Source organism: Musca domestica, unplaced genomic scaffold (genome assembly GCF_030504385.1).
Source record: "Musca domestica strain aabys unplaced genomic scaffold, Musca_domestica.polishedcontigs.V.1.1 66, whole genome shotgun sequence".
Classification (NCBI taxonomy): domain Eukaryota; kingdom Metazoa; phylum Arthropoda; class Insecta; order Diptera; family Muscidae; genus Musca; species Musca domestica.
In genome coordinates, this window is record NW_026712376.1 from 1,357,102 (window position 1) to 1,384,904 (window position 27,803).

The 27,803-nt window shown below is 34.7% G+C and overlaps 1 long non-coding RNA gene across 1 annotated transcript in view; it reads right to left on the minus strand.

Annotated features, from left to right (window-relative positions):
- Nucleotides 1–11,340: 11,340 nt before the first annotated feature.
- LOC101897515 (uncharacterized) overlaps nucleotides 11,341–27,803 on the minus strand; it is a 461,881-nt gene continuing 445,418 nt past the window's right edge. Inside the window, exon 7 of the long non-coding RNA XR_009343878.1 lies at nucleotides 11,341–11,956. This is a non-coding gene — a long non-coding RNA (uncharacterized LOC101897515). The remainder of the gene's footprint in view (nucleotides 11,957–27,803) is intronic.

Sequence of the window (27,803 nt, forward strand, 5' to 3'; positions counted from 1 at the left end):
CCACATGGATTTTTGCGAGGAGTTGAGCTACCCATTGAGCTACTAAAGTATCGAATTATAACTGATTTGGATGGAAATTCAGGAATAAACCTTTGAAATAGCGGAAATCAAAAGTTAACCTAATGTGGAGGCTATATCAATAATTGAATCTGTATTGAATGGACATTTTTCGAGAGCAGTAAGTCTAGCCGAAGAGAACCCGAAATGTCATATTATAGCTAAATGAGTTGAGGAACAACCTGTGTGGTATAAATATTCATGATGTTGTAGGTTATTATATAGTTGGTCAAACCCGTTTTTGTCATTTCCATACCAGTTTAGAAAAATATATATTTATAAGATGATATTTCAACGTCTCAATAGGTATTTAAGGTTTTATCACAATTTACATCTTTAAATTTAGATTTGAAAAAGAATGTAGAAAGCGAACACAACTTGATGTTTAGTTTAAAATCGAGTCTATACAACTCGATTCCTTCAATGTCCATTTCGCCCGTAATTTCTTAAACAATTAAATCATCTACAGAATATTCTTGTTATGACCCCCAAAGGCAAGAAATATAAGTTTTGCTGTTTTCATTGTCCCTTATCATTTTTAACCCGATCCTTGTCAAAACAAGAACATAATGCGATTTTAAATAATCCATCATCCTGTCACCTAATGTTAACGGAATACGTCGACTGTAGCTCTTTTTGTTACGTTAGGAATATAAATGGACCCCGCCAAAAATTTATTTCCAATGAAATTTTATTACCTTTGTAGAAGAAACAATTTTATTTTATGGGATAGTGACAAATCGTTATCACCTCTCTTCTAGGAAATCCTTTAGAAAAGGTGTTGAAAACATTCTAATAATTGTCATTTCATTCATTAGCTATTTTTTCAAGGAATATTCCATGGAGCTGAATAAAATGTTGACCCAATTCTCGTTAACTTATTCACTTGTATTTTTTTTTACTTTTCACAGAAATGAAACCCTTCTTCAGAAAAATGCAGACAATTGTTTCAAAGTGTTCTTTATAACAATCGTAATTGAATGCAAACAGTCACCATCCTGGAAATGTTCCTCCTCCACACATATACAACACAACACAATTTCACAGGATTCCATGAATTCTTTATGCAATTTTTTATTTATTTAGTTTAGTTGTCCTGTTAAAATTTGCAATGTTCAGGTGTTAAAAAGACATTCTTTTTTGTGTAGACGTCCCCTCAAGATGTCTAGATTCATGATTTGGCAAACTGTTTTACATAAACAGACTGCGAGAGTGGCAGCAGAAGTTAGAGCTGGTATTTAGTAATAACTTGAGATGTGAAAGTTAGGTTATAAAGGTTGGGTAAATGTATGCCATAAATTTTTATCGAATAAATTATTTAGGCATGTATTCACGGTCGAAATTTCAAAACTCCATTGTTTGGTTAATAACACTTTTAAAAATATAGGCGGGGAGTATCCGATTTGGTCCAAACTGGGTACATTGTAATATTTTTGTCAAACTTAGATCGAGTTCGGAGATGGGCAATATCGGACCACTCCTTCAAAAAAAAAAAAAAAAAAAAAAAAAAAAAAAAATATATATATATATATATATATATATATATATATATATATATATATATATATATATATATATATGTATATTTTTTGCACAGAAAGAGAAAGGATAATCCGATTTTATTCCAACTTTGCAAATTCTAATATTTGCGTAAGTGCTGGGTCAGGTGTGAAAATTTACAATATCGGTCCACTCCATCAAGTACCTCCCTCACAAAAGGTCAAAATTATGAATAATTACAACTCTTATAAAATGTGATATAAGAGTCCGATTGTCTTCAAATTTCACATATCCTAATATTTATATTAACCCAAAGTCTGGTGTTTAGATGGACAATATCTGTCTACACCTTCTGTTACCTCCTCCAAAAAATTCGAAATTTTCAAAAAAAAAGAAAAGAAAAATTGCACAGAATGAGAAAGAATAATCCGATTTTGCTCCAACTTGGCATATCCTAATATTTGCATAAGTGCAAGATCAGGTGTGAAAATGGACAATATTTGTCCACTTCATCTAGTACCCCCCAAATGGTGGAGGGTATTCAAAGTTCGGCCCGGCCGAACTTACTACTTTTTAACTTGTTATACCCTACAACACTATGTGTTGGGGGTATTATAAGTTTGAGTGGGCCGAAAATTATGTAACACCATGAAATATTGGTTTCCCACGTAGGAAAGTATATATGTTTCTTCCTATCTCGCCGAGCTGAGTCGATCTAGCTATGTATGTCCGTCTGTCGGTCTGTCCATGTTAATTTGTAATCACTCTACAGGTCGCAATCATGGCCCGATCTTCAAGAAATTTAGAATGAAGGTGGGGATAGGGTGAGAATAGAAGCCTATTTCTTTTGGAGATGATCGCATAATATTTAGGGGTTCAAATTAACCAAAACCAGAAATATTTTTCCGATCACACAATTGAAGCCATTCGACACGTCTGTGATTGCATTTTGGATGACCATTGGATTATATTTAGCTGTAAAATGGACTACAACAACTAACAGCCCGACGGAGTGCATAAATGTTAGGCAAATGTCCCTAGTCAAAATCCTAATTTCAAAAGCGAAGTCTTGCTAAATGGGTTTGGACATAAGGGGGCTTCTAACATATTGTAGTGTTGTAGGGTATATATAGCCTTTGCTTACTTGTTATACCCTACAACACTATGTGTTGGGGGTATTAAAAGTTTGATTGGGCCAAAAATTATGTAACACCACGAAATATTGATTTCCCACATAGGAAAGTATATATGGATCTTCCTATCTCGCCGAGCTGAGTCGATCTAGCTATATATGTCCGTCCGTCCGTCTGTCCGTCTGTCCATGTTAATTTTTAATCACTCTACAGGTCGCAATTATGGTCCGATCTTCACGAAATTTAAAATGGAGGTGGGGCTAGGGTCAGAATAGAACCCTATTTCTTTTGGTGATGATCGCATAATATTTAGGGGTTGAAATGGACCAAAAACTGAAAAAATTCCTGATTTTGCACTTGCTCTACAGGTCGCAATTATAGACCAATGGACACTGCTGGCAAGAAGCCTACCCATTTGGGTGGTCATCGGATAATATTTAGCGGGTAAAACAGACCATATCTTTTTTGTTGAAAAAATTCAACATTTTTCATTAAACCGCGAATATTTTAAATTCCAGCGAAATCACAAAACCATGACAAGGTTACTTCTGATCTTTACATTGATGTTAACATCCAACAAAACGGATATATAGCAAAATATGTGCGATATATATGTTTATCAAAGAAGATATGCTTGAAAAATTTCTTATATGTCGAGAACGGCTGAACTGATTTCGACAGTTCTCATTAATTCAGAATGTCCTCTTGGCAGGAAACATAAAACGTCTAAAAAAATCGCATAAAAATATCTCTCTAAAGATGAAAATATTGATTTTGTAAAATTTTCTCATATTTTTTCCATTTTGTCATATTTTTGGCATATTTTCATTTTGAATTAAACATTTGGTAATATTTCTACAGCTAACAAAACTAAGTAGTTAGGATATCAGGATATCATATACAGATTGCATTTATGGCCCGATCCTTACGAAATTTTGCATGGAGATAAGATGAGGGTCAGAATAAAAGCCTATTCTTTTTGGAGATGTTCGCCATATATTTAGGGGTTGAAATGGACCAAAAAACTACAAAATTGTCAGCAGGTCGCAAAAGCCAAGCAGTTTTGGATGGCCATCCAAAATATTCAATAGACAAAATACGAAAATGTCCATTCCAGTGACTGTATCGTTTATTATAGTGTTGTAGGGTATTCAACGGTCGGCCCCGCTCGACTGTAGCCTTTGCTTACTTGTTTTTTTTTTAATTTTATTTAATGAAAGCAAAAAATGTCGGAAGTAGCGTCAAATTTTATAATAAGCTTAGATTTGTTCGAATTGGTCATCTTTGGCACGAATTATGGCCTTCAAACGAAAAAATTTTTCAATTTCTTTATAAACATAAAATTCTATGTAGACTCACTTCCGATCAGAAGTAGGTTTATAAAATTTTACTAAAATGTATAGAGGGTAGAATCTTTTTATACCCTCCACAATACAGGGTGAGATAAAAAAAAACTGCAACAAAGTCAAACGCCATAGTTTTAACATTTTTTTTTAATTTTATTGAATGAATGCAAAAAATGTTGGAAATATCATCAAATTTTAGAATAAGTTTAGATATGTTCGAATTGGTCTCCTTTGGCACAAATTATGGCCTTCAAACGGCCAATGAAACCGTCACACTGCAGTATTTTGGTCCATTCCCGGCGAAGCGCTTGCTTGAGGTGATCGACACTTTGGTATTTTTTTAGTGCCAACCTTGCTTTCCAAAATACTCCAGACACAATAGTCCAACGAATTGGTATCCGGAGGTTTTGGTGGCCTCGATATACTCCTGATAGATCCAACCAATTATATATATTCTTGATCAGCGTAAGATTCTAAGTCAATTTAGCGGTATCCGTCTCTCTGTCTGCTGTAATTACACTTTCTTTCGAACGAATTGAGATAAAAAGCGTTTCCGTATAGCCCTCATATATCAATACTTGCCTATATACGGTACTTTGACGATTTAGATTATATTTTTTAGGGGAATCGATTAAAATTCGGTATGTCAAGTTCTCAATCGTTTTCGTCTTCTGTAGCAGAAAACTGCTCTGATCATTTTTCATTTCATTGAGATGTCCATCGAATACTGATAAAAATATTGGAATGTGCTAAATTTAAAGAAAATCAAACAATGGTATCCAATTTTATGTGAGTAATAGTTAATTATTATGTGAGTGAGGTACCAGAAGGAGTGAAACGATATCTTTCATGTTCACACCAAATCTTGCGTTAGTAAATATATAGGGATGTGTGAAATTTGAAGATAATTGGATCATTATTCTTCAAAATTTTGACCTTTTGGGGGGAGGTATATAATGGGTGGGCTGATATTGTCCATTTTTGCATCTCATGTGGCACTGATACAAATATTGGAATTTGCAAAATTTATGTTCCTTTTTCTTTCTGTGGGGTAAATTATTTTTCTTAAAAATTTTGACCTTTTGTAGAAGGGGTACCAGAAGGATTGGACCGATATTGCCCATCTCCGAACTTGATCTATGTTTGACAATAATATTACGATATGCAAAGTTTGGATCAAATCGGTTACTTCCTTCGAGAAATATCGTCAACACCAGCCAGACAGACCGACGGACACCACTAGGTCGACTCCCAATTTGGTCCAAAGAGACCTAGGCTCCAAAAGTAGATTGATAAAATTTTGCTCTAATGTATGCTATGTCTGCAGGACTTTTGGTATTGAAAATGGGCCACGTAGGTTCATGTTTTGGTATAGCCCCCACATAACGGTACCTCCCGATATTCGTTATTTTAATGATTTTAGTGACATTATCCTCCGGAATTGTTTCAAATTAGGTATTTGAAGTTCGTAATGGATACTACAGCATATGACAGAAAATTGTCTGTGCAGGTCCACGTCTTCGTATAGCCCCCATATAACGGTACCTCCCGATATTCGGTATTTTAATGATTTTAGGGACATATTTGACCAGAATTATTTCAAATTTGATATTTGAAGTTCGTAATGGATACTACAGCCTACGACAGAAAATTGTCTGTACAGGTCCACGTCTTCGTATAGCCCCATATAACGGTACATCCTGATATTCGGTATTTTGATTTTATCGACATTATAACCGATTCAAAGTTCGGCCCGGCCGAACTTACAGCTTTGTTACTTGTTATTTGTTTAACTGTCATTTAGACAACCTTTATAAGGGGTATCAAGTTTTAATTCTTGTCGCTCTCCGAATAAACGACTCACAAAAATGTGATGTGGTGGCGCCCAAGTGGTAACTCTGGACGCACATCTTCAGCTGATAATTCTTAGCATAATTTTAGCCCAGTTTACTTCCAAACAGGTCATATTTTGCCAATTGAATGCTAACAACAATTTCTTAAATGATCTGAACATTTTGTTAAAAAGTTCATATTTTGTTTGCTTTACTACCTCTCGCTCCTAAAGGGCTTCGGAATGCTTTTCTGGCTTCGTGGGTGATCTGTTGATCTCATGTAGTTCTCTATATTATTCAACATCCATAAAATTCTTTAGGATTACCAGGTATTAAGAAGTTCGCATAAAAATTATTTATGTACAATAATATGGAACTATAAACTCAAAATTGAAACTAAAATATTTTTGATAAAAATGAAACATCTGCCTCAAAATTGCGATATAGATTTCAAAATAAAAAAAAGTACCCTCGTACAAAATTTTCTGTTCTGCTATTTGTGTCATCGTCCACTTGAGATAAAAGTTAATGTTGGGAATCATGCTATTGCTTCGTTTCTTTTCAGCTGGATTTCTTTTGTTTACAATACTATTAGAGCAGTTCTATGACACATTGTTGAACAAAAAAAAAAAGAAATTGTTGAATGTAAAACTATTCTTGAAGGCAAAGAAATCAAGAAAAGAAGGCTCTTCAAAAAAATAGAACAGTTTTTGACGCATCTATGCTGCAAAAGGGAAGCTTTGTTCTAAAACAAAACAAAATCGCTCTTTCCATTTCTCTTTCAACCATTTTTTTTAGTTTCTATTATTCCTTTTATTTCTATAATGGGTAGTATGAGTTTTTTATGTTTCTCGTTTCTCATTTCTTGAAGATTATTACATTTATTATTTATTGGCTTTAAGTATGACTGACTTAATTATCACTAACTTTAGTTTTAATAATGTTACGGTATTAGATACCTGGAAATATATGTTGTGAACAATGTTTATCTTGTATTTGTTTATGCACTTATATGCGATTTGTTTACTTTATTACAAATATTGTTTTTTATTTCTTCTTTTTCACTTCCATATTTCTTGGCTAGTCATGTCAATATTTATGTTTGCTATATAAACCAAGTCTAAATATATATATATGTATGTATTTTTTACTTCAATAATTTTATTAGACGTTCAGAGTTTCTTTTGCACATTAATTACAATGGATATACAATTAAAAAAAAAAAAAAAATTATGTGAATACATTTATTTTTTATCAGTTGTCTATAATATTAATAATGCAACATGTTGTGGAGGGCGTGTGTGTGGAATATATATATTTTTTTTACAAAACTCATCGACTAATGCAATTTTTATTGTGTTTATCGAATATGAATGTCAATAAGAAAAGTGTAGGACGTCAGTGACATGGAATATGTTTCATTTTATTTTTTTTTTATTAAAAAAAATTAAAAAATAATATTACAATTTCAGAACATTCGAAGTGGATTTATGTCTCGTGCCAGGCACACAGCAAAATAAGATGTTGTAAAAAAACTATTTTTGTAGTCAGAGTTTGTCCGAACAACGATTTTTAGGTTTTCCAGTGTCAAAAAATGGAAAAATCGAAAACTTCGTATATCTGTATAAAACGTAGAAGTAAATGTTTACGAATTTAAAAAGAAATGACATATATTTCGACCTGCGTTCATAATTGGTTGATAAACATTTTTATACCCTCCATCATAGTATGGAGGATATATTAAGTTTGTCATTCCGTTTGTAACACCTCGAAATATACATTTTACACCCTACAAAGTAGATATTTATTCCTGATCAGCATAAAATTCTATGTCGATTTCGCGATGTCCGTCCATCTGTCCGTCCGTGGAAATCACTCTAGCTTCCGAACGAAACGAGTAGATTGATAAAATTTTACTCAAATGTATATTATATCTGCAGGACTTGTGGTATTGAAAATGGACCATGAAGGTCCACGTCTTGGTATAGCCCTCATATAACGGTACATCCCGATATTCGATATTTTGATGATTTTAGCGCAGCCTTGGTCAGAAAATATCCATTAGTAGTAATGAGAGTCTCTCTTGCCCTACCAACGGTAAATGAAAATCGAGAGAGAATATGTGTGCTTTGTTTATACTTTTTCGTACGAGGCTGCTCAAAGCTTAGCAACATTATTCACCGGAATTGTTTCAAATTTGGGGTTTTAAGTTAAAAACGGATACTGCAGCCTAAGACGGAAAATTGTCTGTGCAGGTCCACGTCTTTGTATAGCCCCCATACTACGGTACATCCCGATATTCGGTATTTTGATGATTTTAGCGACATTATTAATCGGAATTGTTTCAATTTTCGTATTTGAAGTTCGTAATGGATACTCCAACCGAAAACAAAAAATTTTCTGTGCAGGTCCACGTCTTCGTATAGCTCCCATATAACGGTACCTCCCGATATTCCGTATTTTAATGATTTTAGCGACATTATTCACCGGAACTGTTTCAAATTTGGTATTTGAAGTTCGTAATTGATACTGCAGCCTATGATAGAAAATTGACTTTGCAGGTCTACGTTTTGGTATAGCCCCCACATAATACTACCTCCTTATATTCACCTGTTTTTTTGGTTTCGCATTTGAATATTTTAATGGCTTATGACAAAAATTACCTATGCAGATCTATGTCATCGTATAGACCCTGATATAACAGCTACATTCGGTATTTTTATATACTCCACCTTGGAAAGGAGGGTATATTATTTTTGTCATTCCGTTTGTAAAATTCCTAAATATTCGTCGTAGACCGCATAAAGTATATTATTCATAATCAGCATAAAATTCTAAGTCGATTTAACGATGTCCGTCTGTCTGTCTGTCTTTGAAATCACGATACAGCCCACATTATTTGACGTAGATCGTAGGTCATAATGTGTCCTAGTTCATGTGGTGAAAAATTGTATGTATGGGTCCACGCTTTAGTATAGCCCCCTTATAACCGTACCTCCCGATTTTTGGTATTTTGATGATTTTTGCCACATTTTTTTCACGAATTTGTCTAAAAATTGTCATTTGTTGTTCATAACGGGTTCTATCTCCGGTGGCGAAACATTGCATACATAGATCCACCTTTTGGTATAGCCTATATAACCTCCCGATATTCGGTATTTTGATGGATTTGCATGGACGACAATGTGACTTTGCACGAAAGTTTGTGGTCTATTTTGTAACCCAAAAAATAATAAGAAATTAAAAAATAAAAAACTTTTGAAAATGTACAATTCAAAATTGTAAGTCAAAGTGAAACAATCGCGTGCGATAAAAAATATCACAAAAATTGAATAAATGTAACAAATAATATTCACTTATTTATTGGCATATTTTTACGCGATTTTCTTTGATTCTATTCTTTTTTGACAATATACCATCCCGAATTGATGGAAATTGTTTAAATCAGTCCAGCGGTAGGACTTATAACTAAGAATGACTAAGATACATTTTTTTAAATATATATTATAATACATATCGTGGCTATCAGCATAACTGTAATGGTCAAAAGTGACCTTCTAATGAATTTGTGATTTTGACGGTTTAAAAAAATATTCGCGGTTTAGTGGAAATTTTAGTATTTTTTTGACATAAAGTTTATAATTTATTTTACCCGCTAAATGTTGCCCGATGACCGTATAAATTGGTAAACTTCCGTCCAGCAAAAATCGTTGGTCCATTTCAAACCTTAAATATGTTGCAATTGTCTCCAAAAACAATAGGCTTCTATTCTGACCCTATTCACACCTCCATTTTCAATTTCGTGAGGATCGGGCGATAATGGCGACCTGCAGCTTGATTGCAAATTAACATGGACAGACGGACGGACATACACAGCTAGATCGACTCAGATCGCCGAGATAGGAAGATAAATATATACCAATATTACAAGGTGTTACATAATTTTTGGCCCAATCAAACTTTTAATACCCTCAACATATAGTGTTGTAGGGCATAAAAACATTATCGTAAAGTAGGCAGAATGAGGTTATATTTGGAAAAAGTTATGGCTCAGATGGCCGCAGCGGCTTTGCTGGCACACACGTGATCTCTTAATGCAATTTTCAATGACAGTTTTGCATCCATTACTGTCGTCGCCGGCTTATTCGCGTAAACCATCGACTTCAAACACCCCCAAAGAAAAAATCTAAAGGTGTTATATCACACGATCTGGGCGGCCAACTCCAAGACTCCAGAAATTGAATTGTTACTCTGGCTGTATGACATGTGGCACGGTCTTGTTGAAACTACATGCTCTCCAAATTCGTTTCTTCAGTACCAGGTAAAAAACTGGTTGCCATTTCACGATACCGATTTCACAATTGCATTCTAGTTGAGACACCCTTTATCTTCTCACTAGGAAAAATGTGTCCAGTAAAAAGCTTTTTTTTATTCAAATGTAGCTTAAGAGTATTGTGCTGGCGCTGGGAAATTCTAACAATTAAAAAAATGAAGACTCCAAAATATCAGTTTCCCAGCTGCGATAAAATATCACATGTGTAGAATTCAGTGATCTTGTGCGCTGTCGTATACGATAATGTGAGAAATAATAAAGGACATGACCCACACACACAGATATCGATGCGCCAGTAGGTAGCCAAGACGACTTGAATGAATGCAGCCATGTAATAAAAATAGATTAGAACAATTGTGTGGCTGCGACTAGGTTAAGTTAGATTAGTTTCAGTAGTACGTAAGGAACATATTTTAAAAATAAAATCAGAATTGGAACAGCATTTGAATCGTCAGATTCTGTTTTTCCTTTCTCACTTTTTCAGTATTATTAGCTTTTCGCTTACAGGAACGGAATTCCAAAAAATTGTAAAATTAGTAAATAGTCGCTAGTTCTTTTACGGAGACTTCGGATCGTATTACAGGTATATACAACAAGTAAGGCTACTGAAATCTTCAATAAATAATTAATTTATGATTAATAAACAAACGTTGTTTTTATAAAAACAACAATAAAGGGATAATACCTGACCACATTGCAAAAAAAAAAAAAAAAAAATCAAAAATATATATTTTTTATAATTTTAATCCGAACTCCCGAGTTGTGTTTTCAAATGTCTGCAACCGGTCCTACCTTGTATTGTATCAATATTATACAAAACAATATGAATTCTTCACAAGAAATACAATTATTTTAATGAAAACAAGGCGTGTACCTTATTAACTTTTCTTATTAACTATTCTTTAATTCTGTCATTATCATTATCACACACATACACACACACGCCAGCTCTCCTCACATATCAGCATCATGTTGACCAACGTTTATAAATAATGTCCTTTACAGTGATGTCATCCATATGTAAATGTCTCTCCCCATCTGTCTGGCTTCAATTTACACACACAAGTATACATGATATACCTACGTACACCTAGAGGCCACCTTAGGGCGGGCCAACAAGACTTCAGTTAATGTTTTACAGTATTTACAATGTGATTACATACTTTATTTTAATTTACTTAACTCGTATATATATTCATTCTTATGGGTATTCTCGGCTCGTATTTAATCACCGTAAATCATGTGTCCGATTCCACTGGATGGGAGTGATGCAAGAGATGATGCCACTTTGTGTTTCCCTCTTTTGCGTTGATCTACTGTTTGCCGTGCTAGTCCATCGTTCAACGCTCTTCCGCTTTTTACGGCAATCATCAGTATTCCATATTTCAAAAACATTTACATTGTCAACGCTGCATGTGGTTTCATCACTGGCATCGCCATGAGAGCTGTCTTCATGGACGACTGCACAATTATCATTGCTGGTGTAAAATCTATTAAAAGTCCTTCTGCTGCGGCTACTGGTGGTGGTGGTGCTGGCGGTGCTGCTGCTGCTGTTGCCATACTCGACTGGGGCTTTAGTGTGGCTGTTACTTCTAGCTCGCTGACAGTTGGCAATAAAAACTCGAATGAATGTTGCTAAAGTGCGACATAATGCAAATTGTGCCACAAATGCGGTTAGAATTACAGCAAAAAGGTTTAGGATTCCTGCATCAGTAGATCCCGCTGCATTTGTTTGCATTGCCTCGGGCCTCTCGCCTGCAAATAGAAGATGAACAAGAAAACGTTCGCAATAATATTATTTTAATGTTATAGACTTAAGTGTTTCTTATGTTGAAGATTATGCATATTTCAGTGGCAATAAATTTCTGTGTACAGTTGCGGATCAAAGTATTTGCAGGATTTTCGGAATTATTAAATAGTTATGAGTTGCAATATATAAAACAAATAGATTAGAATAAGAACAAAAACCATGAAAATAGGCCGGTCGAATCCACGAAAGATTTCAATGCCATTGAACAATTAAGTCCATTAAAGGAAGAGCATGTTACCCCACACTGTTATGCATATTTAGCAGTTCTATCCGCAACAGTTATATGGTTATACTAGCAACTGCCCACTAGTCCGTCACCGAAAAGTGAATTTTAAAGTTTTAGATTCGTTCCAAGAGTACGTGTAGGCCTTTTTATTCCCTCGCCATATGACTAGATAGGGTATATATCACTTGGTACGACCAAACATGCCTCATCGATATAACGGTTTTAGATCCTGGGTCTTTTTGGACCAAATCCGTTTCAGGAAATTTGGAGTCTAACTAGAGGTGTCCATTTATCTGTCTGTCTGGAACTCCTAATAACTCTCGAAGAGAGTATCCGATTTGATCCAAACTTGGTGCGTCGTAATATTATTATCAAACTTGGTTCAAACTTAAAAGGACAGTATCGGCTCACTCAATCGGGTACTTCCCCAACAAAAAGTTGAAATTTCCCAAAAGCACAAAAAAAAGGAAAAATAGTAAAAAAGTCCTAAAGTCGGGCTGGGACGACTTTATGATACCCTACACCACTTTGAATATTCCGTAGAGCTTCATATAACAATTAAAAGTTTTTATGGGAGAATTTAATTTAATTTAAAGTTCAAAGGACTAAATATGCCGAAACATTTGTATCTTTTAAATTCGGACTTGTATTGCCCATTTGGTGCAAATTTAATTTGAAATCCGATAAAGATATATATGGGAGCTACATCCAAATCTGAACCGATTTCGATAAAGTTTGGCAAAGATATTTCTGAGCTGTATTTGATATATTTCCCTGAATATCGTTGTTACGGAGTGCATATTACGGCTGTGTGTACTAAAAATCAGATGAATAATATATATGGGAGCTATAGCTATATCTGAACCGATCTTCACCAAATTTGGCATGCTAGCTTCTAGACTCAATTCGGTTGCATGTGTCGAATTCTGAACCGATCTCGCTAATATGTAGCAAATGTATTTCAGAGCTGCATTTGATATATTTGATATAGACTCAATTCGGTTACATGTGCCGAATTCTGAACCGATCTCGCTAATATGTAGCAAATGTATTTCTGAGCTGCATTTGATATATTTCCCCAAATATTGTTGCTACGGCTGCGAAGGACAAAAATAACAAATCGGATGAACAATATATATGGGGTCTATAGCTATATCTGAACCGATTTCGATCTATACTTATTTTCGGGCCATTTCTTGTGGTACCTCCCCCACATAGTGTTTTGAATATTTTGAAAAACAAACAAACACTTCGGGGTTTTAGTTTCAGCCGTTTCGCCTGAATGTTAATGAATTTTGAAGTCAATTGTGTAAGCGAAGTCTCTTATAAATTGTGAAATAAGTGTCCGATTGCCCTACATCTCAATATTTCTGTCCAAACAAGATCTGTTGTGAAGATGGCATATATCGGACTACTCACTCTGGTACCTCTCCCACAAAAGGATCAAAATTTTGATTAACGAAAACGATCATAATGTTGAGAATTGAGAATCCATTTCTCTTAAAACTTCACACATCCCAATATTTTCATCAACAGAAGATCTGGGACATATCGGTCCACGCCTTCTGGTACATCCCCCACAATGGGTCAACATTTTGAATAACCATTAAGCTCATAAAACGTACAATGAGCATCCGGTTACTTTCAAACTCGGAATATCCTAATATATCTACCACCGATGATGTGAACATATGATATATCGGCGTACTCCATCGAGTACCTCACAAAGAATCAAAATTTTAAATAATTATAAGTTTCGTAAAATGTGAAATTTGGTACATCATAATATTATTATCAAATTCGGAGACGGGCAATATCGGTCCACGTCTTGTGGTACCTACCCCACAAAAGGTGGAAATTTTGAAAAAAAAAAAAAAAATATTGCACGGAAGGAGAAAGGATATTCCGATTTTGCTCTTAGTTTACAAATTGGAATATTTGCTAACTCAGGTACGAAAATTGACAATATCGGGCCACTCCATTAAATATCTCCAACAAAAGGGTCAAAATGTTAAATAATTATAACTCTTTTAAAAAGTGATATAAGAGACCGATTGTCTTCAAATTACATATATCTCGATATTTTTATCAACCCAATGTCTTGTGTGAAGATGGAATATATAGGCCCAATCCTGCTGGTACCTCCCCCACAAAGGATCAAAATTTTGAATATCCTATAAGCTCATAAAATGCGGAATTAACAGTCGATTCACATACAAACATTTTTACTGACACCAGATCTGTTGTGATGATGATATATATCTGCAAACTCTTTCTGGGACCTCACCCACAAAGGGTCACAATATAGGTATTATCTGTCATAACTTGCGAAACGAGTCAGCGATTCTTTACAACTTGCTATATCATGTATCCTCCACTATTTGGAACGAATTTGGAAATTTTCAAAATAAATAATAAATAAAATCCGATCAAAATTCTGTTAAGATCTAAAAATACCGAATAGAGGGAGTTATCGTTATATTGAGGTCTACACGAAGACATGGACATTCATAGGGGCCATTACTATATTAAAATAGGCGACTTGAAACAATTCCCGTTAACAATGTCGCATAAAAATTAAAATACCGAATATACAGTGTGAGATGAAAAAACTGCAACCAACTTCAGTATTAATCGACCGTGGCATCAGAATAAATGACGAATATTATCGCGAAAATATTCTGGAGGGTGTATTAAAGCCTTGGGCCGCAGATCTTGGACATTCCAACAGAATGATTACAAAATGAGATTCCTCGCTTCATTTAAAGCGCATAATGGCCACCAAAATCTCCGGATACCAATCCGTTGGACTATTGTGTATGGAGTATTTTGAAAAGAAAGGTTGACACTAAAAAATACCAAAGTGACGATCATCTCAAGTAAGAGATTCGCCAGGAATGGGTCAAAATACCGCAGAGCAATAATCGGGTAGCGTGTGACGGTTTCATTGGTCATTAAAAGGCCATAATTTGTGCCAAAGGTGACCAATTCGAACAAATCTAAACTTATTCTAAAATTTGATGCTATTTCCGACAAACGACAAACTTGTTTCAACTAAATCTCCTGTAAATCGGCAGATGTTTACAGCTGCCAAAGAACTGTCCATATAAGTCCAAATAGTGGTATAGACCCCAGTCATACTCTGACCCAGCGAAATTTACCTACTGGTAAACTCCAAAACCTGTTCCAAACCCGCTGTCCTGACCTTTACCAATTTGTACTATCTAAATTATGTCTGGGTTCATTTATTTATTTAACTAACTGCAAGAGATTGTAGACATTCTAAATTTTCTGTATAAATAATTTAGTACTTTACTGTACATTTTTGTGTGTGTGTATATATGTACTACACCACACAGATTGTTAGCTGTGTGCGATGAATATTTCCATTTACAACATTTTTATGCAAAATTGATGCAAATTGTAATTGAATAATTGAATGGAGTCTACCAACAACTGGAGTACTTTGTTTTTGTTTATTTTATGCTTCCTGCGAGGATTTCAAGTGACGGACATTCTATTCGGGCACTATGAAATAGAAATAAAACACTTGCTTACGATGTCTATGTTTCGGATATTGTCGCTTACGTTTTCAGATGCGCAACGAAACATGGCTACCGTACCGTATATCAGCAATATGGGAAATTATTGAAAGTTAAGTAAAGAATGTAGAAATGCTAATTATGACTATTATGCGTACATAAAGTGTTTCTGCATAATTGAGTAATTATTGAGATTGATGAGAATATCTCACATCCTTCGTACAACTTAGCTCAATGTAAAACTCATCAATTATTAATTCTTGTTTACGTATATATAATTAATAAAACATTTTATTTTCAAGTTAAAATCAATAAAATATATAGTAATTACATTTGAGAAGGCGTTCATAGAAAATTCAACAGAAACATAGTTAGCACAACAACAAAAATAGTAGTTATCCAACATGTCGACATTGATTTCTAATTGATTTCTATTTAATGAGTAATGAGTAACACTATGCATGAATGCCTCGGAAGGATAAAGAATTTTAGTAACATATTCTGCATCGATCTACTTTAGTAATAGGAGAGCACCACGAGGAGAGCATCGGGCTTAAAAAATATAGTCAGTTACATTGAAAAATGTAGTGAAACCCGCAAAACTACCTAAAGAGGGCAATTACAATCAATTCATCGCCCGTTTAACCATATATGTTAGAATAGACTGTTAGAAATGTGTAAAAGTCTTTGTGACAAATGGATCAGAAAATCCCTTCGTCCGAAGTTTAATGAAATCCCAAATGAAATCCCCGGTGCTCTTCGCTACCCCCTTTGATTCCATATGCATTCAAAATATTTTTTGGATTAAAAAAAGAATAATAAAACAAATTCAAAAATTTAAAAAAAAAACATAATTATTGTAATACTTTAATGCGTAAACAAACAAATAGCTCGGTCTTCCAACGCGAGAACATGCCAGGAACAGCTGAACATAAGAAAAGCAGAAACATGTCAAATTTAGTCCGCGTACACGAAGGGTTTGTCCTTCGGATTTATCAATTTTATAGCAAATACCAAGCGTGCAGGAAACTGCCATCTTTTGAAGTTGAGTGGCATTTCTCTTGCTTTAGAGAATTAGAGGTAGCAACATACATCCCCGCTTTTTAATAAAACCAGATTCCAATCTGAACCGATTTCAATAAAATTTGACAATTTTTAATTTTACACCAAATTCCGTCACACCTTTCATATTTAATTGAAATTGGAGGTACATACCCTGTTTGGTGCATCATATATGTAAATTGGACGAAAACCGTATCGAGTGGCGTGCATCAAACATGTAAAATCGACCGAAGATATATAGGAGAGCTATATCCAAATCTGAAACCATTTGAATATAATTAGACAATTTTTGTACCAAATTTAGTCACTCATGCCAAATTTCATTGGAAGTGGAAATACGTATCGTGTTTGGTGCATCAAATAAACGAAATCGGCCGAAAATATATATAAGAGCTATATCCAAATCTGAACCGATTTCAATATAATGTGGCAGAATTATTCTCGTTCCAAATTCCGTTACGCATTTCAAATTTGGAGACTGTATCTGTAATCGATAAATAGATATGTGCATATAAAATCTAAATTTTTGGGAGGCACCTCCGATTCTGATGCCATATCTACAGTTCCAAGTGGAATTTCAAAATTTTTTATAGCCTATGTTACTTTCAGGCGATGTTTTAGTATACTTGGAAATTTTCAAGAAAATTTGTTCAGCGGTTTTGGAGTCCATAAATTACAAACAAACAAACATACAAACATTTTCCTCTTTTATAGATATAGAAAGATACCCTATACCATACAGTGAGTGGTAAGGGTATTATGTTTTTGTGCATGTCAGTCCGTCTGTCGATGTATTTTTGTGAACAAAATGCAATATGCATTTATTATCCGGATGAGATGAAATTTTCCTAACAATATTTGTTTGGCCCAAGGACGAACCCTATTGAAATTGATGAGAATCGGCTCCCATATATATCATCAACTGATTTCGGGTTAATTGTGCAATTGTGCCAATATTTGTCCAAATGACCTGAAGCTGGTACATCCGACTGAATTCAATCTACATAAAATTTTCCAGAAATTGGTTCAGATATAGCTTAAGCTCCCATATATATATGTCTTATCCGATAACAACTAATTTGGTGAAAATCCCATACAAACGGGTGAGATAAAAAACTACAGCAAAGCAAAGGCCATAATTTTTAAATTTTGTTTTAAATTTTATTGAATGAAAGTCAAACATGCCGGAAATAGCATCAAATTTTAGAATAAGTTTAGATTTGTTCGAATTGGTCAACTTTGGCACGAATTGTGGCCTTCAAACGGCCAATGCATGCTTGAGGTGATCGACACTTTGGTATTTTTTAGTGCCAACCTTGCTTTCCAAAATACTCCAACACAATAGTCCAACAAATTGGAATCCGGAGATTTTTTGTGGCCATTGTGCGCTGGAAATGAAACGAGGAACCTCACTTTGTAACCATTCTTGGGTGGCGCGTGCTGAGCGCGATGGTGCTGAGTCCTGTTGGAATGTCCAAAGTCTGCTGCCAAAATGTGCCCAAGGCTTTAATACTCCCTCCAGAATATTTTCGCGATAATATTCGGCATTTATTCCGATGCCACGGTCGATTAATACGATCGGAGGGCGACCATCGGCTGCCGGCCGCCGCACGATCATTTTGTTTGTTTACAAACTGCTGGACAACGAATGTCTTCTCGTCGGAGAAAACCAAATTCGGCAATTCACCACTTTCGCCCAAGCGAAGCAACTCTTTAGCTCTTTTGAGTCTATTTTCTTTCTGTTGCGGAGTGAGTTCTTGCACTTTTTGGAATTTCAATGGCTTAGCCCGAGCTCATTTTTCAATATTTGCCGAATGGAATATTGCGATATGTTCAGCTCACGAGTCATTTTTCGGCCACTGCGACGCGGATTTCGATCAAATCGCCTCTTTACCTTTCAAACCATTTCTGCTGATGTTGCTGTTTTCTTTCGTCCACTTTCTTAAAGTGAAGAGCGATGGTACGAGACACAAAAGACATATTCACATTTAAATGCTGGAGTGTTGTAACGATAGCCATTTTTGGTTTTCCATCCAAATATAAAGAAATCACACTATCACGCTTGAATTCCATAACGAATAACTTTTTTTCAGATTCTTACCAAAATGCTTTTATACGATTATAAAAAATATAATGAGTTGTTACTGGAAAAAATTAATAGCTGTGGACGAGTGGCTTTGACATGACAGCAGTCTGAAGTTGGTTGCAATTTTTTCATCTCACGCTGTATATTTTTTAATATAATTGTTATCGAAGTCATATCAAACACTATACGGCAAATTGGTTGAAAATCGATTCAGAGTTGGATATAGATCCCAAATCCCAATCTAAAGCCATGATACGCATTCAAATAATGTTAGTATGATCTACTTAACATAAATTCCCAATGTAAACTTTGTTTTTTACGGGTGCTCTCCTAAATATGCATAGTGGTGTAGGGTTTCATATAGTCGGCCCCACCCGACTTTTGACCTTTTCTTACTGTGTTTGCTTGTTTTGTTGAAAATGTGGTGTAAAAATGCATGTTAGAGTAATGCCTAGTTTCGAAACTTCCTCCAACGTAAGAAGTTAATGTAGATTTGTGTCAATCTAGTTCATATAAAGGCAATGGTAATAAAGGTGATAATCAAATGTGACAAAATCGAGTAAGCGGAGTGGGATACTCGAGTCCCTCCATGTTTGTTACTTTCACTGTGATTCTACCTCCACAGACAATTCACGCAAAGCCAACCATTCGTTGAAAATACTTGATTTGATTCTAAAAGTTTTCAATGACAATGACAGCGGATATATGCATGGCTTCCATAACTCTCGTATCTTCATCATGTTCTTGTTTATTACACACACAAACACACACATACATTTCAGTTTCATAATTACATGCGGAAATTAAATTAGTTCTTGCCATCTAATTTTGCTGGCGTTCAGCGTTTATGTGGCATGCAATTGCCTGTGGCATATTCATTCACAGAACCCATTAGGCGGATAAATCGAGGAAACTACACATATTTATGCCGCACATCTGCGGCAAGGTGGCACATTGAACTTTTGACTCCCAAGTGATGACTTTGGCACGGAGACGAAAATTAATTTTGCCAAAGCTGCGAAAATGTATCAACTGTAACTTATTCGGTCATATGCTGGCTGCTATGGCAGGCTTAGGTAAATGGGTGGTTGTGTGTTGTGGCTCCTATCTGATGAACATATTGTATGTTTACAATCGTGGCGAGTATCTGTGTAGTTGTGAACACACACACTATCGCAGACACGTCCAAACACGTACGTGTATTTATATAACAAAGTAATGATAGTGATTTGTGTTGTTATTGTTCTGTGAAAGCGTGTTTAATCTTAAAATCGCTTTGGGTATAAGTATTAGCTGTAACATTTTCCACAAGCCGAACATAATTTACACAGTGCAATTACGTACCAAGACACACCGATACACAAGAGGTTTATGTGTGCCACAAATCCGGGTAGGATTAGAAAAAGGAAATTTCATTGATATTAAAATAAATTGTTTATTTATTTAAGCTGAACGTATACGCATTATGAATTTGCAGAAGTATGTTGGATGGAGGCTTTTGGTTGAATTATCCAAGAGAAAACATCGATAAAATGTATCACATTGGAATTACGTTTTTTAAAAATGCTAACATCGATGGTGCTGAATAATACCTTTGCTCCGCATGTCATATGAACGCAGATCAAATAACAATTAAAAGCGTTATCTTTGTTTTGTAACGGAACCATGCAAATCTTTGTGGACAAGGTCTCTAATTACAACCTCCGTCTTGCTTATGGTTATTAAAAAAAAGTTACAACTAGTCTATCGATTTTGCCTCAGATGTGTACCTTCAGCCTTGCGTTACGATTGTTCAAACTGTTGACCCTATGTGAGGTCGTCCACACCGTATATGACCTAAGTCTGATACAGAGGGCTGCAATGAGTATGATTGAGTAGGCTTGATCACACACAGTGGAAATACAATCAAACTCAATCAGTCGGTCAGATGTAACATGTTCATTCGAGTTGCTCAAGTCATACGACCAAGTTGTGATCAAACATGTATTGATCGAAGTTTTGTGTTCACAATCAAACAGCTCACATGAGTTATTTGTTTACGAACTTATGTTGAATTGTTCATAACGGGTCGATCATGTATGATGAGTCTGATCGGTTTTATTTATCCTAGTTAAGTGAGTGATTTGATTTGATTAAAACACAAATGTTCGAATCTGAGCGAAATCATGATTGTAATTTTACTAAGGATTTCATAACTAAAAGCTGTTTCCATTAAAGAAATTGGTGCAAATTATCTATATATATAAATGTAAGTTGTGTTAGTTACTACGCTTATAACTTAAGAACCGCTGGATTAATTTTAACGATTCACACAAATTCGGAGTTGTCTACTCTCCGAAAAGGATAATATCCAAAAAAATCGCGTAAAAATGTGATATATTAACATTTTCATTTTGACTTTTCAAATGTACAATAGTAATGTTTTATTTTGCATATTTTTTTTCCATTTTGACTTACTTTTTTCTAATGTACATTTGTAGTGTTTTTTTATATTTTATTTTTGAATTCGAATATTTATACTAATTTATTTAATTTACTTGATTTCTTGAGGACTGAAATTGATGGCGGGTGACATGGAAGTGTAGTAGCGAATTATGTGGTGGCGAAACGGAATAGATGATATCGAAATAATTTAACGCGGTCACACCAAAGTTAAAAGATAATTACTTTTTCTAAATCGCTGAAAAATCATGAAAAAGAGATCTCATTGCAAAAATCAAAAAAACATTTTCAATGGAATCGAATTTTAAAGTAATAGTACATTCTATTGACAAACTTTGTAAGGAAGGATCTTAAAACATTTGCTGTAAAAAATCAGCGAAAAAGTTGAAGACTTTTTCAATTTGTTATTCTTTTTTTTGTCAATTTTTTTTTTCAATTTGTATTATCATATTGAATTCAGTGGATTTTTTGTGAACAAAATAAAGAATAATTTTTCACTAAAAAATTAAATAAGTGCGAAATAGGATGTTAACTGACATCTACCTTTCAACTCCAAGGCCTACATCGTGGGTTAGCTGGAAGATGCGAACACATTTAAACAAACAAAAATGACCGAAAAAGCTTAATGGGGCTCATTTCAAAGCGTGACAATGATCCGTCCAATGAGAGCTCAAAATGCAAAATTCTTTGGGAGAATAATAAGTAATATACCAATATTGAAATAAAAGGTGCAAAATAGTAGAGCGAATGGGACTTTTAGTAAGAAAAGGTTTTATATCCTTCCAGAAATTCTTCCCAAACATTCAAAATACCTAAAATCACTTTTGCAGGTCTTTATATCGATCATAACTCACGGATAAGGGAACAACCCGATTTCACATTTATATAACCATCTATGATTTAAGTTATTTTTGGGGTCTTGGCCGGCCACTTTTTTCTTGGCCGGCCACTTATTTATTCCACCCTGGGGTAGGGAACCATCATACAGATAATTGCCACATAGGAATTTATTTAAGTAAAGTCCCCACATTGGAGTATCCCCAAGTCCACTTTCACATCTAATGTGTGGTCAGAAAAGAAAATGTTGTATTCTATTGAATTTTTAACCCCCAAGAGAATATTGGTTGGGAACGTAGATTTGGGATGTGCATCCATATGAAATAAATTGTGGAAACATGAACAAATCTATATATATAAATGTAAGTTGTGTTAGTTACTACGCTTATAACTTAAGAACCGCTGGACTGATTTTAACGATCCACACAAATTCGGAGTTGTCTCCTCTCCGAAAAGGATAATATCCAAAAAATCGCGTAAAAATGTGATATATTAACATTTTCATTTTGACTTTTCAAATGTACAATAGTAATGTTTTATTTTGCATGATTTTTTTCTATTTTGACTGGCTTTTTTCTAATGTACATTTGTAGTGTTTTTTATATTTTATTTTTGAATTCGAATATTAAAACCAGTTTATTTAATTGACTTGATTTCTTGAGAACTGAAATTGATGTCGGGTTACATGGAAGTGTAATACCGAATTATATGGTGGCGAAACGGAATAGATGATATCGAAATAATTTAACGCGGTCACACCAAAAGAAAGATAATTATTAATTAAAAGATAATTACTTTTTTAAATTCGCTAAAAAATCACGAAAAAGAGATCTCATTGCAAAAATTCTCAAATCGGGAAAAAATCGAAAAGATTTTCAGTGGAATCGAATTTTAAAATAATAGTAAGGGTCTTTAAACATTTGCTGTAATAAATCAGCGAACAAGTTGAAGATTTTTTCAATTTGTTATTCTTCTTTTGTCATTTTTTTTTAATTTGTATTTGCGAACACATTTAAACAACCAAAAATGACAGAAAAAGCCTTATGGAGCTCATTTCAAAGCGTGGACCTACTTCTTTCATGTGACAATAATCCGTCCAATGAGAGCTCAAAATGCAAAATTCTTTGGAAGTACAATCAGTAAAATACCAAATTTAAAGGGTGAAAAATAATAGAGCGAATGGGACTTTTAGTAAGAAAAGGATTTCTATCCTTCCAGGAATTCTTCCCAAACATTTAAGATACCTTAAATCACTTTTGCAGGTCATGATATCGATTTAAGCTATTTTTGGGGTCTTGGCCACTTTTTTCATATTTTGGCCCTTATTTAGCATCTTTGTCTCTAAGGGGTTAGGGAACCATCATACAGATAATTGCCACATAGGAATTTATTTAAGTAAAGTCCCCACATTGGAGTATTTTCCTAAGTCCACTTTCACATATAATGTGTGGTCAGAAAAGAAAATTTTGTATTCTATTGAATTTGTAACTCTCAAGAGAATATTGGTTGGAAACGTAGATTTGGGAAATACATCTATATGATAATATGGTGGATAAAACTATTTTTACTCATTTAAATCACGCGGAATGTTTTTCAGTTTGACATGCTATGTTGTTCTGTTAAATTTTTGATTTGGTCTCTATTTGTCATATTGGATTATAAGGGCTAGAAGAATGTTTTCAATGTAGGACGATGTCTCGGAGTAGTGCCCATATAAAAGTATCTCCTGATTTTACCATATTTCAAAGGATTTGGCTAAAAATGCGTATTTGGGGGGTGAAAACTTACACAAAAATATGAACATATCTACAAATTTTAGAATTTTTTCCATATAATAGTACCCCCCTTAGGGGGACTTATAAGAACGCTAATGGACAATCTGAGGTGCTAATGGCTTAAAAAAGTAATTAACTTTGGCTATTCTTAATTCATTCAGCGCTCAATTATGAGGTGTACAAAATACAGCTAATTCCAAATTACTGCTCATTTCACTGGAAGATTTTGCTACGATTTTTACCATACTAAAAATTAATTTGATCCCTTACATGGGGATAAGATTGATATATACTTTTTAATAGATTTGTATAGCACATCCACACCTTTGAAGCCCACGGCTTAAATATGGGTACAGCTATTTTAAAACACTTTTAATCGACCAGTACGGGAACACTTATATCAGTCATATCTGTGAATAATTATGCTTTGACAAATATGCATAATAGACAAAAACTACGGGCCGGCAACGCGGACCGGGCCAGCTAGTTACAAATATAAGAAAGTAGCACGGGACCGAATATTTGTTTAATCATCATTGAATTATCCTATGATGAAAATATGGACTTTATGCCATGTTTACGTTAGAACTTTTTGTAGGGTTAACCTACTTTGAGAGGATTTATTTGAAGTAAAAGTAATGGATATGACAATTTATATATAAACGTACTTTTAAGGGGTCTCCAACTTACAATTTAAATGGCAAATAAAATTAATTCCCATCTTATCATTCTGCCCGCAATTATGAGGTGGATAAAACTATTTTTACTTATTTAAATCACGCGAAATGCTATGACATGCTATATTGTTCTGCTATATTTTTGATTTGGCCTCTATTTGTCATCTTGGATTATAAGGGGTAGAAGAAAGTTTTCAATGTAGGTCGATGTTTCGGAGTAGTGCCCATATAAAGAAGGTTCCTCCTAATTTAACCACATTTCAAAGAATTTGGCTAATAATGCGTATTAGGGGGGTGAAAATCTTACACTAAAATTTCAACATATCTACAAATTTTAGAATTTTTATCCATGTTATAATACCCTCTCAAGTCCACCTTTTGGCGGACAAACAGACTGACATGGTTAGGGGGACTTATGAGGACTCTAATGCACAATCTAAGTTGCTAATGGGTTTAAAAAAGTAATTAACTTTGGCTATTCTTAAATCATTCAGCCCTCAATTATGTAGTATACAAAATACAGCAAATTCCAAATTACTGCTCATTTGACTGGAAGATTTTGCTACGATTTTTACCATATTAAAAATTAATTTGATCCCTTATGTGGCGATAAGATTGATATATACTTTTTAATAGATTTGTATAGCACATCCACACAGTTGAAGCCCACGGTTTAAATATTGAAGCCCACTGGTTAAAAATGGGTACAGGTATTTTAAAACACTTTAAATCGACATGTACGTGAACACTTATATCAGTCATATCTGTGAATAATTATGCTTGGGAATATATGCATAATAGACAAAAACTACGGGCCGGCAACGCGGACCGGGCCAGCTAGTATTTAATAAATTACAATTTTTTCATTTTATTTGGGTTTTTGGTATGTTAGACTTCAGTAACTTATTAAAATAAAAAACAAAATTAATATTTTTAATAAAGAAACACATCCTTGGTATTTAGTAAACTAAAAATGTTTAAATATTTTTTTTACAATATTGCTCAAGATTTTCACAAACTTCGACCTTTTCGTTTACCTACACGTGTAAACTACTTGCATCAATTTCGGTCACACTACCACAATATTCTTCCATTTCAAATATTAAAATAGTCAAAATAAACTGCCCAACTTGATTGAATGGTTGAATAGACAATGACGCTGAGCGAACTCGATTCAAAGAAGACAATTACGGTTGTGATTGCTCATTTACATTCATGTGTTCGATCAACTCATGATGGTGAACACATCAAACCGTCTCGAACACTCATGTTTGATTGTGAGTGAAGTGATTCAAACTGAGCGTTCGATTCGATCCGAAGCGAAAACGGTAATTTCATTCAGATCATACTAAACGACAGCATCAACAAAAATCATGTAAGAAACCGAGTGTGCTTGAATTTTTGCATACTCGTTGCAGGCCTCTGGTCTGATATCTACTTGAAAATGTTGAAATATGTATGAGGTACCATATAGGGTGAGATGAAAAAACTGCAACATATTTCAGACTGCTGTCATTTCTAAGCCACACGTCCGACAGCTGTTTTTCCAGGGACAGCTCATTATATTATTTACAAGCGTACAAAAGTATTTTGGTGAGAATTTTCTAGAAATAAAGCTATTCGTGATGGAATTCAAGTGTGATAGCGTGATTTCTTTATATTTGGCTGGAAAATCACAAGTGGCTATCGTTAGATCACTCCAGCATTTAAATGTGAATAAATTGTTTGTGTCTCGTACCATCGCTCGTTACAGTGACTACCGCTACCAGTAGCGTAGCCCGACGCCAAGGAAGTGGACCGAAAACAAAAACAGCAACATCAGCAGAAATGGTTCGAAAAATAAAAAAACCGACTTGATCGAAACCAGCGTCGCAGTGGCCGAAAAATGGTCGTGCGCTGAACATGTCGCCATATTCCATTCGGCAAATATTGAAAAATAAGTGCAAGAACTTACACCGCAACAGAAAGAAAATAGACTCAAAAGAGCTAAAGAGTGGCTTCGCTTGGCGGAAAGTGGTGAACTGCCGAATTTGGTTTTCTCCGATGAGAAAACATCCGTTGTCCAGCAGTTTGTAAACAAACAAAATGACCATGTCAGTTGGCCAGCAGAACTCAAGCGCCGGCCATGGTGATGGTGAGGGCATCAGAACAAATGCCGAATATTATGGCGAAAATATTCGGGAGGGTGCATTAAAGCCTTGGGTACACATACCTTTTTGCCGCAGACCTGGGACATTCCAACAGGAATCAGCACTATTGCACTCAGCACGTGCCACCCAAGAATGATTACAAAATGAGGTTCCTCGCTTTATATCCAGCACACATTGGTAACCAAAATCTTCGGATACCAATCCGTTGGACTATTGTGTCTGTAATTTTTTGGAAAGCAATGTTGGCACTAAAAATACCAAAGTGTCGATCACCTCAAGCAAGCGCTTCGCCGGGAATGGGTCAAAATACCAGAGCAACATTCAGGCAGCGTGCGACGGTTTCATTGGACGTTTGTCCATAATTCGTTCCAAAGGTGACCAATTCGAACAAACCTAAACATATTCTAAAATTTGATGCTATTTCCGACATTTTTTGCTTTCATTCAATAAAATAAAAAAAAAAAATGATGAAATTATTGGGTTTGACATTGTTGCAGTTTTTATATCCACCACCTTAAAACAATTAATTAATTAACATTATCATTCCGTTTGTAACATCCATAAATATTCGTCGTAGATCCCATAAAGTATATATATTCATGATCAGCATAAAATGCTAAGTCGATTTAATGATGTCCGTCTTTGAAGTAGAGCTTCAAAGTTTGACAGATCAATTTTTATTATGTCTAAGATTGTTGGTACTGAAAATGAGATATATCGGTAAACGTTTTGGTATAGCCCTCATATAACGGTACCTCCCGATATTCGGTATTTTGATGATTTTAGCGACATAATTCACCGGAATTTGAAGTTTGTAACGGATACTACAGCCTAGGACAGACAATTGTCGGTGCAGGTCCACTTCTTCGTATAGCCCCATATAGCCTCATGATTTTTTGTTTCAAATTTGGTATTTGAGGTTCGTAATGAATACTACAGTCTATGACAGAAAATTGTCTGTGCAGGTCTACGTCTTCGTAAAGCCCCCACATAAC